The 12967-nt window shown below is 37.6% G+C and overlaps 1 protein-coding gene across 1 annotated transcript in view; it reads left to right on the top strand.

Annotated features, from left to right (window-relative positions):
• LOC118805159 overlaps nucleotides 1–12967 on the top strand; it is a 1027118-nt gene that overhangs the window by 660324 nt on the left and 353827 nt on the right. The window lies entirely within an intron of this gene.

A 12967-nucleotide genomic window follows, 5' to 3' on the forward strand; every position in this document is an offset into this window, starting at 1 on the left:
GTGACTGTTTGAATCACACTGAAGAACATTCCATTGATTTATTCAAATTACAGGTAATTATAAACGTCACCAGCCGGTTCATGATTAAAACATTCAGCAGAAAAATGATGTAGAGTTTGGCTGTGAAGTCGATCACAGTTCTGTACATTTGGGCATTTAAGACTCTTACACTGAAATAACTGAGAGGAATTCAAAAATAATGAAATAGTGTAATAATAATAATAATAATAATAATAATAATAATATGACTTTAATCATTTGAAATGCTAAATTAAATATAAAGACTCAGTGATTGATATCACCTTATTTGAACTTTGCTGCATAACACTGAAATTATTATTTCATAAACATTTAATTGCAGATTCTGTTAAGTTATATAATTGTCATGTTTTAATTACTGTTTATCATGATAGATGTTATTATGTTTGAGGTCTACTCTGCTGTCAGCCATTATATCAAACATTGTGACATGTGTAAAACATTGTTATGACATGGTTATGTCAATGTTATATAGCAGGGTTTAAATAATATGGTACTGGCTTGTCAGCATTAAATGAATACTGAGCTCATCAAAACATTTTACTTATATATTTGTGTATTTGTGTATGTAATTGTGGACATAGTTATCCTCTACACAGTCTGGCAGCTTATTATTAACAGCCAATGAGCTGCAGGAGCTAATTGAGCTAATTAGTTTAACATGCTTCTTACAAGACTCACAGATATTTATAGGAGCATGACAGTAATGTTACAGCTTAATCACAAAAAGAGAATTGTGGGTAACAAGCTGTCCGTGTTCATGTCTTACTGACCTTTGAGATTTTGATTAAAAAGACTTTATTTCTGAGGAATCAGTGAATAAAATTACATCAGCATCTGTTATTTTACATCATCATCACAATCAAAGTCATGTTTCATACACTACAGTCGCCCCCTTGTGGATATGTGTAGATTACCATGCTCTTTGCAAACATAGGAAACAATTTTATTTTAAATATTAGTAAAACTGATTCAGGATCATTCTGCATTATTATTGTGTTCACTGGATTACTGCACTGTATTCACGGTATATAAAGAAAATGAAATGTAGTTTGTGTTTTAGTGCAGTGAGACAGATAATCGTCACTGCATGTACAGCCAGCAGTCAATATAATCAATACACATCACCCAGCACACAATACAAACACAAAACAACATTACCACTAAACCAGCCACAGTGCAACTAAACCCAGCCTGAGGTTATCACACTGAGCGCGTCCTGCTGATCTGATGATACCTGTGCAGGTGATCTAATCATACCTGTGCAGCTGATCTGATGATACCTGTGCAGCTGATCTGATGATACCTGTGCAGCTGATCACAGCTCAGAAACATGAACCAGAGTCCTGTCATCTTACTGTAACCAGTGGAGTCTCACAGTGGAAACAAACACTCAAACAGCCATGAACAAACAATATGTAAATCAATTCTGTTTAAACTGAACGTTCAGAATGAGGTTTTAATGTCATTGGTAAGATGTGATCATCTGTATTGATGATGTGATCATGTTTTTTTTAGATTCATTATTGAGTGAAGAAGCAGGCTATACACTGATGTGATTGGGTGAACAGTCTGGTGTTAATATTTCTATTGGACTCTTTTAGTGCAGCAATAAAAGGACAGTTTAAACAGATCGTTTCCTTGGCAACAAAGAAACTCAGAGCAACATCAGAACATCAGAGATGAACCTTTAATGCTAACACAACTTCTTTCCAGCTTTCCGGATGAAAGTCTGAACTCTCAATAAAAACAACAAAATATGAATCTTCAGATTACAGAACATCTCTGGATCTCTGAGTGGAACCGGGTTCTGTAGTCAGATAAGACCAAGAAACAGAAACCTGTTAGGATTTTTAATTCAGTGCATTAAAAATAGGACTTGACCACCAGGTGATGCTGTTTCATTACAAATCAATCTGCCTCCTGTGGATGAGCTCTCCCTGCATCCTGTAATGATGAGTTCAGATACTATGAGATACGGATTGATCTGCATCCAAGGAGTGTTTATTTATTTATTTACTTATTTATTTATTTATGCACTTTAGACATATAAGCACATAAAATTACAAGGAATTATCTGATGCCAGACTTATATTATAGTATAATATATAATATAATATTCATATTAGTGTTTGTCTCAATACAGGCCTTTAGTTAAACTCCAGTTAGAACAGAAAATGTTACATATTGAAAATATGAAATTAAATTTAGAAATGATTTCTAAACAGGCTGCTTTACCTTTAAAATGATCCCATTTTTCTAATTTGGCAGGAAGTAAATTCCAAAAATTCATGTTGTCCACATATATGGACAGGTCAGATACTTTTTAAATATTGTATATGGATCATTCTACCAAATTACTCCAAACTTCACAGTAAAAAAAAATACATGAAAAATAATACATAACAAAAACTATAAAAAAGAATTCAGATCTCAGATATTTGAGGATTTTGTTCTGATCTGTTTTACCTCAAAGCATTCATAGAGACAGTAATCAATTATATACACAGTCATCATTTATAGGGTTCTTTCTATCAGGAGGGGTCTGTCCCAAACACTAACCTCTGAATTTACACGTCTGAAAAAATAATTGTTTCTTTAAAGTTTTTTTTTTTAAAGAATTTTACATTTCTTTTAAAGGGCAGTAGGGGTCATACTTAAGCCACGCCCTGCGTTTCAGAGCAGGAAGTGAGGCTGCATCCCTGGCCCTCATGGCCACATGGTGAGCAGTTAGATCCCATTGTTTTGAAGTAAATGAGTCCCAAAGTCTGAAAATCAGTGTGGAACATTAAGAATCGCCATATTTTCTGCAGTTCAGCACTTTTTAGTGTTTTAATGTAAAATATGATGATTTTCTGTGTGAACAGCTGTTCAGAGCTGTGTTTGCTGGTCTGAACTGGCTGAGTTTCTGAGCTCAAAATGAGCTAAAACTGTCACTGAAACAGTCACTACTGAAACAGTCACTACTGAAATAGACACTACTGAAACAGTCACTACTGAAACAGTCACTACTGAAATAGACACTACTGAAATAGACACTACAGAAACAGTCACTACTGAAACAGTCACCACTGAGACAGTCACCACTGAAACAGTCACCACTGAAATAGACACTACTGAAACAGTCACTACTGAAACAGACACCACTGAAACAGTCAATACTGAAACAGACGCTACTGAAAGTCACTACTGAAACAGACGCTACTGAAACAGACGCTACTGAAACAGTCACTGCTGAAACAGTCACTGCTGAAACAGTCACCACTGAGACAGTCACCACTGAGACAGTCACCACTGAAACAGTCACCACTGAAATAGACACTACTAAAACAGTCACTACTGAAACAGTCACTACTGAAACAGTCAATACTGAAACAGACACTACTGAAACAGTCACTACTGAAACAGACGCTCCTGAAACAGTCGCTGCTGAAACAGACGCTACAGAAACAGTCGCTGCTGAAACAGACGCTACTGAAACAGTCACTCCTGAAACAGACACTACTGAAACAGTCACTCCTGAAACAGACTCTACTGAAACAGTCGCTACTGAGACAGACGCTACTGAGACAGACGCTACTGAGACAGACGCTACTGAGACAGTCGCTACTGAGACAGACGCTACTGAGACAGACGCTACTGAGACAGTCGCTACTGAGACAGACGCTACTGAGACAGTCGCTACTGAGACAGACGCTACTGAGACAGACGCTACTGAAACAGACGCTACTGAAACAGTCGCTACTGAGACAGACGCTACTGAGACAGACGCTACTGAGACAGACGCTACTGAAACAGTCGCTACTGAAACTGACTACTGAAACAGACACTACTGAAACAGTCACTCCTGAAACAGACTCTACTGAAACAGTCGCTACTGAGACAGACGCTACTGAGACAGACGCTACTGAGACAGTCGCTACTGAGACAGACGCTACTGAAACAGACGCTACTGAGACAGACTCTACTGAAACAGACGCTACTGAGACAGACGCTACTGAGACAGTTGCTACTGAGACAGACGCTACTGAAACAGACGCTACTGAGACAGTCGCTACTGAGACAGACACTACTGAAACAGACGCTACTGAAACATTTGATAAAGTTTGGTAGAGTTATGATTGATTTGGGATGTTCAATCATTAGTTATAATAAAATAATGATAATTAAGGTTTAGAGTCACTCAGAGAAAAAAGGACTTTAGTCTGAATTCCAAGATCAGTTAAAAGTCACAAAATGTGTTTCAGCTCTGAATCTGAACCCGTTCAGTAGAATCATCTATAAATCCATGAAACGTTTAACAACCTGTACTGGAAAAACGGTTTGAAGGATATTTCAATAAGAAACATAACAGATTCCTGCAGCAGGGAGACTGAAGAGGTTTCAATATGACGAAGACCTCAGATATGACTCTGAGATATGAAACAGAGGAAGATGAAGGCCTCAGATATGAAACAGAGGAAGATGAAGACCTCAGATAAAGGTCTCAGATAACATGAGCCTCAGATATGACGCTGAGGATGATGAAGGCCTCAGATATGAGACTGAGGATGATGAAGGCCTCAGATATGAGACTGAGGAAGATGAAGGTCTCAGATATGAGACTAAGGAAGATGAAGGTCTCAGATATGACACTGAGGAAGATGAAGACCTGAGATATGAGACTGAGGAAGATGAAGGCCTCAGATATGACACTGAGGAAGATGAAGGCCTGAGATATGAGACTGAGGAAGATGAAGGCCTCAGATATGACACGTATGTCCCTATGGGTCATAGTGTTTTTTTTTGTAGTGTGTCTTCTGTATTTATTACAGAGCTGAGGGAAGATACACTGAGCCACCACCAGGGGGAGCCGCCAATAAAAGAGAGACGCCCAGGAGGAAGTGCGGTGCTTTTGCTTCTGGCGTGGCTTCCGTTGTGTTCCTGGTTCCCTGCAGTGACTTGAGAGACACTACTGCTGTAGAGCTGTGTTGGTGTGAGAGCTTGGCTGCTGGTGTGTGGTTTATTGGTGCTTTGCTGTTTGTCATTGAGATGTTCGTAAAGCTGGCTCATATTGTTACACTGTCATTGGAGTATACTGTAAACACTCAGCTACCGTGGCGGCCCAGACATAGCACTTGTATATAAACTCTCACTGGAGAAAAGGGGGTTATTTTTGTTGTCTTTTTTCTCCTGGTTTGCTTTGGTTAGGAAGTTAGGTTAGAAATTGAATTTGATTTTCTTTTTGTTTGTTAGGTGAGTTATATTTTTCTAAACTTAAGTTAGCTGTGTCTTTGTTTTGTTATTTTACCCTTCCCTCCTCTAACATTTCATATGTCTAAAGCCTTGAACTGAAAATAAAGCAAAATTGTTGTTATCGCAAAACTGGTTGTCTGTGTGACCTGGGGAACCCGGAGGGCATGGAGGCCTCTTTATTTTTATGTTGCAGCCCGACCTAGATGGGGTCGTAACACACTGAGGAAGACGAAGTCCTCAGATATGTTGCTGAGGAAGAGGAAGGCCTCAGATATGATGCTGAGGAAGACGAAGACCTCAGATATGAGACTGAGGAAGACAAAGGCCTCAGATATGATGCTGAGGAAGAGGAAGGCCTCAGATATGATGCTGAGGAAGACGAAGACCTCAGATATGAAACTGAGGAAGACGAAGGCCTCAGATATGTAGCTGAGCGCTCTATTGGGTTTTAATTGTGGCTGTTTAGAGGTTTCAAGTTCTAACTCGGATCAGTTCTATGGAACAGTGTATAGTTCTAGATTTGTGGAATACTGTACAGCTCTGGCTCTTTCAATATTGTTCAGTTTTAAGTCTATGGAATATATGATGAAGACGTGTTCTAAAACACATAAGATGGACGTCCGTCCCACCGCCGTCTTTTAAAGATCAGAGCATAAACTTCGTCTCCTCTGCAGACCAGTTTCTGCTCCGCCATGTTGAACGGTATAAACTCTCACTATGACGCGACGAACATGATCAGAACGGACTTAAACTTTCCGATAGGGAATGTAATCAGATACAGGCGTTTACACGGATATTATTCTTCTATTTAACGGATTATTTACAGGATTACCCACCTCGATCAGTCGGATAGACACTGTATTCTGAATGGCCTCAATCGGGCTAGACTATTCAGACTGAGGTGTTTACATGGACGTATTCTATTCCGATTGAGCGATTAGTTGGATTATTAATGAATTATCAGGCTGCATGTAAACGTATCTAGTGTTGCACTCATCCAAAAGAAGCTCCAAAATATAAGAGATCCATGCAGACATTTTAACCTGTCAGTGGTTTGTCTCCTGTCAAAACGCCAAATCTGGAAATGTCCTTACACCAACAGACTTCACCATTCAATTGGTTTGGAAAAGGGATTGGAAACACAAGGATGTCCCGATAAACATCTGGCATCAGACTCTACCCAACAGGTTGTGTCCCTGACCTTTCACAGAGAGAGGGGTCAGTAATCAACAGGTCCGGGATCAGGCCGTGTCTGGCCAGCTATCACAGATGGGGCAGCAGTGTAACGTGTAATGAAAGCTCGTCCCCTCCAAAGAGTAACAGGAAGGTTATGTGCCCTCCATGCAGCCAGGCTAAATAAGTATGGAATATTGTACAGTTCAAGTCTATGGAATATTGTACAGTTGACTATAAAGGAGAACCCGTTCTCCTCTGGGCCGCAACATATATTACATCAACAGTAATGTTGCTTATAGTTTATTACAGTAGATTAATGATTAGTTTACTACAGTAGATTAATGATTAGTTTATTACAGTAGATTAATGATTATGGATTACTACAGTAGATTAATGATTATGGATTACTACAGTAGATTAATGATTAGTTTATTACAGTAGATTAATGATTAGTTTATTACAGTAGATTATGGATTACTACAGTAGATTAATGATTAGTTTATTACAGTAGATTAATGATTAGTTTACTACAGTAGATTAATGGTTAGTTTATTACAGTAGATTAATGATTATGGATTACTACAGTAGATTAATGATTATGGATTACTACAGTAGATTAATGATTAGTTTATTACAGTAGATTAATGATTATGGATTACTACAGTAGATTAATGATTAGTTTCCTACAGCAGATTAATGATTATTACAGTATCCTGATGTTGATTACAGTGTGTGTTCTATGCTGGTTCTGTAAGCTGTGTGTGGTTCTCTCTCAGGAGGCTGCTGAGTGTCTGTCTGAGTTACTGAACACATAAAAACACATTAAAGTTAGACTCTCACTGTAAACAGGTTAATTAAAGACCAACTGGACTAATGACCTCATTAATCATCAGCTCATCTTAATGAAGCCTCCTGTGATTCATATGAAGGAGAAAGTCCCTCTACACATGATGTAATGCAGGTCAGTTATTTCTGAATAAAAAAGTGAATAATTTATATTATATTACAAATATTTTAGTGAAGAGCTTTAATAAACATTAACTCTGACAAATCTGTGAACAATGACTCTCAGATGCCATAAATATAATATTTAAAGTGTTTACAGACTGTATGAAGGCCAATGGAGGAGAAGAGTTCGGTTTCAGAACTCAGTTTAATTCATGTGAAGTTTTTTTTTGTTCATAGCGGTCAGTTTTAAAAGGTTTTTTTTATTATTATTATTTTTTACACACAGTGGTCAGTTTTTTATTTTAAAGTGATTTTTTTTTCCTTTTCACTGAACTGACTAAAACAATGTTGCTACCTTTTGTTGAGGAAGCAGTTTCTCAAAATTATGCTTTAAGTTCCTTCTTTTCTGATTCACTACATACTGTTACTGTAATAACTGAGCCTGTAAGTATTTACTGAAGTATGCAAGTTACATTAAATTAATAATTAAAATATTGTAACTAATATTTATTATTGGAATCTACAAAGTAAGAAGCTGTGTAGAAGATCAGGCCTTGAACAGACTGAGTTACATAAGGAATGATGGGGCTTCACTGAACTGAATTAACCAGAACTGAATTACCTGATAAATACAAAACGATTAAAAGCTTTTCTTTGTTTTCTTCCTTTGTAGTTTAAATTGAACACTTTCAACATAAAACAAGATTTATTATGTATTATAAATATATTTATATATAATTTTAGATTTACAGTTGCATCATTTATGTTTCAGTAAATCCCCAATATGACAATTTCACACTATAACATGCTTTACTTCTAATGTAAGTTGGTGTAAACAGACTTTTTCCACATAATCAGTAAAGTTTTATTTTGGTCCATTTATTATTTAATGATATTTACACACAGTGTAAAGGGCAGCAGGCATTTTCAAATTATGTCAAAAAACGAAAAAAAAAACCCAAAAAACAGTAAAAACGGAGATATGAGATTTTGTTCTGATGGCAGTGATTTGTATCTGTGCTTTGGCGTCACACAAAGTCCAGTTTACAGGGTCAGTACATTATGTATAATATTCTAAATGCTGTTTCCACTTTGTTCTGACCTCAGAGCTGCAAAACACAACAAAAGCTGATCACTGATGACTGCAGTGTTTTTCAGTAAACAGTACTGTGTTAAAGTCCTAAGTGTGTAACTGTGTTGTATAAACAGAAGAAAAAAAAAATCGTCCTTTTTAGAGCTGGGTTTTCCTGGATTTGGTTCTCCTGGACGTCTCCAGCCATCACATACATTTCTTAAACTCCATCAGCAGCACACATGAAGTATTGATCAGAAATACAATTGGATGGTAACTACAAATCAACACTGGGCTTCTTCGCGGAGAGTTTTAGTAAACAACGTTTAGTGATTTTCTGAACTTACTGCCCAATTCAGTGACTTTAAATTGTCATTTAATCAGGCTCCTAAATGTTTCCACCGAACTGAACGTATGTAACCAGCGGGATGTTCTAGGAATGTAACTGAGTTTTACTGCATTATGAATATTTATCTCTCACTGAAAAACCTCGTAATAATGTGTTTTATTTATACAGGTCTACGGTGGGATTTACATGTATATAAAGTGTCAGTGAGTCGGTTCCGACTCCTGGTCACTGTATGGATGGTGTTTCTAATGTTTTGCTTTACCACTCGTTTATTGTCCAGCTTTCACATCCATAAAGACCCACAGAGACGACAGCCTGGACAGCTCTGACCTCTGTAGAGACACAACATTACATTTGAAGATCTTTTCAGTTTCCTTCATTCTTGTTCTGCTGAAAGCTGATCTGTGGTACGTCTTGACTGCTGGATCCTCTGTAGACTAAACGTGTCCATCTCCTCGTCTTCTCCGTCAGTAGTCATGGTAACTTCAGTCGTCTTCATACTGAGCTGAAGTCCCATCGTCTCCCTCGGCTCTTTAACCTTCTCATACGGCTCTTCAGGTCTTAGAGTTTCTCTGTTGTATCATCTGCATGTCAAAGGTCACTGATGTTTCTTCCACTGATCCTGAATCCTTCATCATCCTTTCCAGTCCTGCTTCTCTCAGTGAATGTTCTGCGTACAGATTGGACAGGTACAGTGTGGTTTGACCAGCCTGTTTGTCCACTTTCTGTCCTGACCGTGGCTTATTGATCAGTGATCCTCATTAGAAAGATGACCATTTTCCTGAGGACATTTCATAATTTTACATGGTTGACAGTCGACGGCTTTGCTGTGGTCAGTGAAACACATGCTGACCTCCTTGTGTTCTTGTCTCCAATAATCCAGTGGACATCCCCAGTAATATCTCTCACTCCTCTGCTTGCAGGTCTGGCAGCTCTTATTTGATGTGAGGCTCTAAATCTGCTTTGAATGATCTTTAGCATAGTTTTGCTGATTTTAGGGAAATCTTGTCTCTTTTCTTCAGTATATAAACTGGCCTCTTGCAATCTGCCAGCCATTGAGCTGTTTTCCAGATTTATTGGCATAATTTGGTCAGAAATTAAACCTCTTAAATGGTCAGGGCTCGTCAACAGGCCTAAACATTTATTAGACCTTTTTATGACCTAAGAACAGCTTTTATTCTTGCAAGTACTTACAGAATAATAAGCCTTAGTAAGTAATAAAGCTGAGATTTTAAGGGGGTTAAACTGAATCTTGTAATATTATAAATCCCTGCAGCTTTTGCTTTTGGAATGATTTTATCTTCTAGAACTGAAGGTTCTTCTGTGTAACCGATGTCAGCAAAAGTGTCTTAGCAATTGAAGTCTTTTTTGTAGAGGTCATTTACCTTTGATTGGTTTTCATTTGATCTGTTATGACCTGTACATTGACCTCCAGGCATATCAACTAAAGTGAGTCTTTGTTTTTGATCTTGCGTGTCTTTGTCTTTTATCCTTCTTGACTTCTCTTTTATCTCCACTGAATCATCCAATTTTGATTTCTTTCTCTTTTTCAATCTTCAAGTTCTTCTCTGATTCACCTTTGATTGTCTGAGTTCCTTTGGTTCTCAGTCAGTTGTACAGGCGGTGTGTTCTCCGGGTTATATTTTGGATTTAGGTGGCTTTACGAGTAAAACTGGGGGCTGAAGATACAAACAGAACACAAATAAAACAGAAGATTAAAAAGAAAGAAAGTCATTTTCAGCTAAATGTTTTATTATAATTATTATTATAAATATAATATTTATTCCTTATTTAACCCACAGTCAGAATGACTCAACTGAAAATACAGTATCAAATCTGAAGGGACGTCATTACGAGTGTCCATAACAAACTGCAGAGATAATAGAGATAATAGCAGCTCCTCCAGGACCCCCGACTCTCCTGAGGGGTGAGTGGTCTGAGTGCGTGTTGTGGACACTCTGTAACAAACATGTTTATGATGGTGTTATTGAGTCCTGAGGGAGACTGAGAGTCTCTGAGGGAGGAAATCTGAAACTCTGCGGCCTCGTTTATTCAGGTCATTCATTTTGACCTGTTTATTTGATGGACATCAAAGCAGTTCTGAACTGTTTGAACTCATAGATGCTGATGATGCAATAAAGCATGAAATAAACATACAAATTAGACTAATAAGACATTAAAAATGACACTATAGATTTACCTGTGATGAACGAGTAGACTGTGGCCATATTGTTCAGAGTAGCTGAAAAACAGCCATTTCTGTGGATCAACATTCATACAGCATCTTACAGAATCTACACAAACAGAAACAAGTAAGAGAGGCAGAGAAGCATCGACAGCAGCTATTCAAATAAAGTTTTACTGGTTTTTACTTAAAGTTATTATATTCAGTGAAAGTGGAAACACACACACACACACACACACACACACACACACACACACACCCCTAAACCGCTTATCCTTCTGGGTCCATCGCAGGGCAGACAGACAGACAGACATACACACACACCTAGGGGTAATTCAGCATGTTCAGCCTGACTGCATGTTTTTGGACTGTGGGAGGAAACCGGAGTACCCGGAGGAAACCCACGCAGACATATTTTGATTACTTTGATCATTTAAAATGATTTTACTTCACATGACGGCATTTTTGCGGTGCAGGAGAACCTATGCTGTTCTGTAGGCCACTATGGTGCTAGACAGGTGTACTCAATAAATATATATATATATATATATATATTTTTTTTTCCTGTAAAACCTTACATTAAGGCTCACAAAATAAAGATTATTCATGTCTTCAAAACTACAATTAATGAATATTTGTTCATTAATTTTCATCCATCACACAAAATACAGAGTTTAAAACAATGTGTCGTCCTTTACAATCAGTCTCTTGATCCTGTTTGGTACAATATGTACATGAGGAGAATAAAAAGGTGTCTACATAACACGCTCATAACATCGTACATAAACTATTCATAACATGCTCATGAATGTTTAAATCAACATTTAAAGCATACGTATATTACATGATATTAATGGGGACTACTGCCATTTTACTTAGAGACACTTTTCAAAATAAAAGGTCCTCATTTTTTATTTTGAAAATCTATATTATTCTCAGTGAAACTCCTCGTTTCTGGACAGCCAAAACAAAAATGACCTCACTTCACCCCTTTGGTCATTTAGTGCTTTGACATTTTCAATGTCTTTTCAATTGTTTGTCCTTAAGCATTTGTTGCTCTGTGTGTTACTTTACTATATGGACAGTAAATCACTCATAAATATGCTGTGAACCATAATTGGACTGAACCTCAGTGTGGTGGTGAAGCTCACTGCATGAAGGAGTTTTACAGGCCATAATACTCATCCATTCCCTGTAGATGCTGGACAGCCGCATGACTAAGAAGATACTTTTCAATTTAAAGATCCACATATCATTTCTATCTGGTTAACTCCACCATCACTTTAGAGGTAAAGACAAAACAGATTTTATAATCTTTAGGAAAACAGCACGACGTTAAACCTCAAAGAGAGTCACACTTATTATAAATAACATTTTCGGTCCCACTTTATTTTGTGTCTCTAATAACTGTAGTTACACATGAATAACTACCGATTTAGTCACTGTTCCAGATGGATTACAGAAGTACAGCCTATGTAATTACACATGTGTATCAACTTCAGTTTTGCCTCATGTAATTACACAAGTGCATCTTCTACACAGGAACTTCCCTGTACTGCAGTGTTAAAGTTACACTTTATAATAAGCGGACAGATCCTGTGTAGTTGTTATGTAGGTACTGTGTAATAATGCAGTGGTGATATAGACACTGCTTTGGGGGAAATGCAGCACATTTAATTGTCATTAAAGCTACATGTTAAGATAAGGGGACGTCTGTTGATCTGTCACATTACAGAATGGTTTAAAGCTGAAACTGGTCACAGTGTCACAGCACCAGCAACAGAAATGCTAGCTGAATGTTAGGAAAGCTGGCAGATACAGTGTTAATAATGTCTTAATGTAAGTTATACAACAGTGAGTTCCAGCCACAAGCTGATTGGTTGAGAAGCACTAACTGTGCTGTTATTTCACCATAACATCACAGGTTTTTCACAAACACTATCACTTTGCTGAGACGCCGTTG

The sequence above is a fragment of the Colossoma macropomum genome, unplaced genomic scaffold, assembly GCF_904425465.1.
Source record: "Colossoma macropomum unplaced genomic scaffold, Colossoma_macropomum, whole genome shotgun sequence".
NCBI classification, from domain to species: Eukaryota; Metazoa; Chordata; class Actinopteri; order Characiformes; family Serrasalmidae; genus Colossoma; species Colossoma macropomum.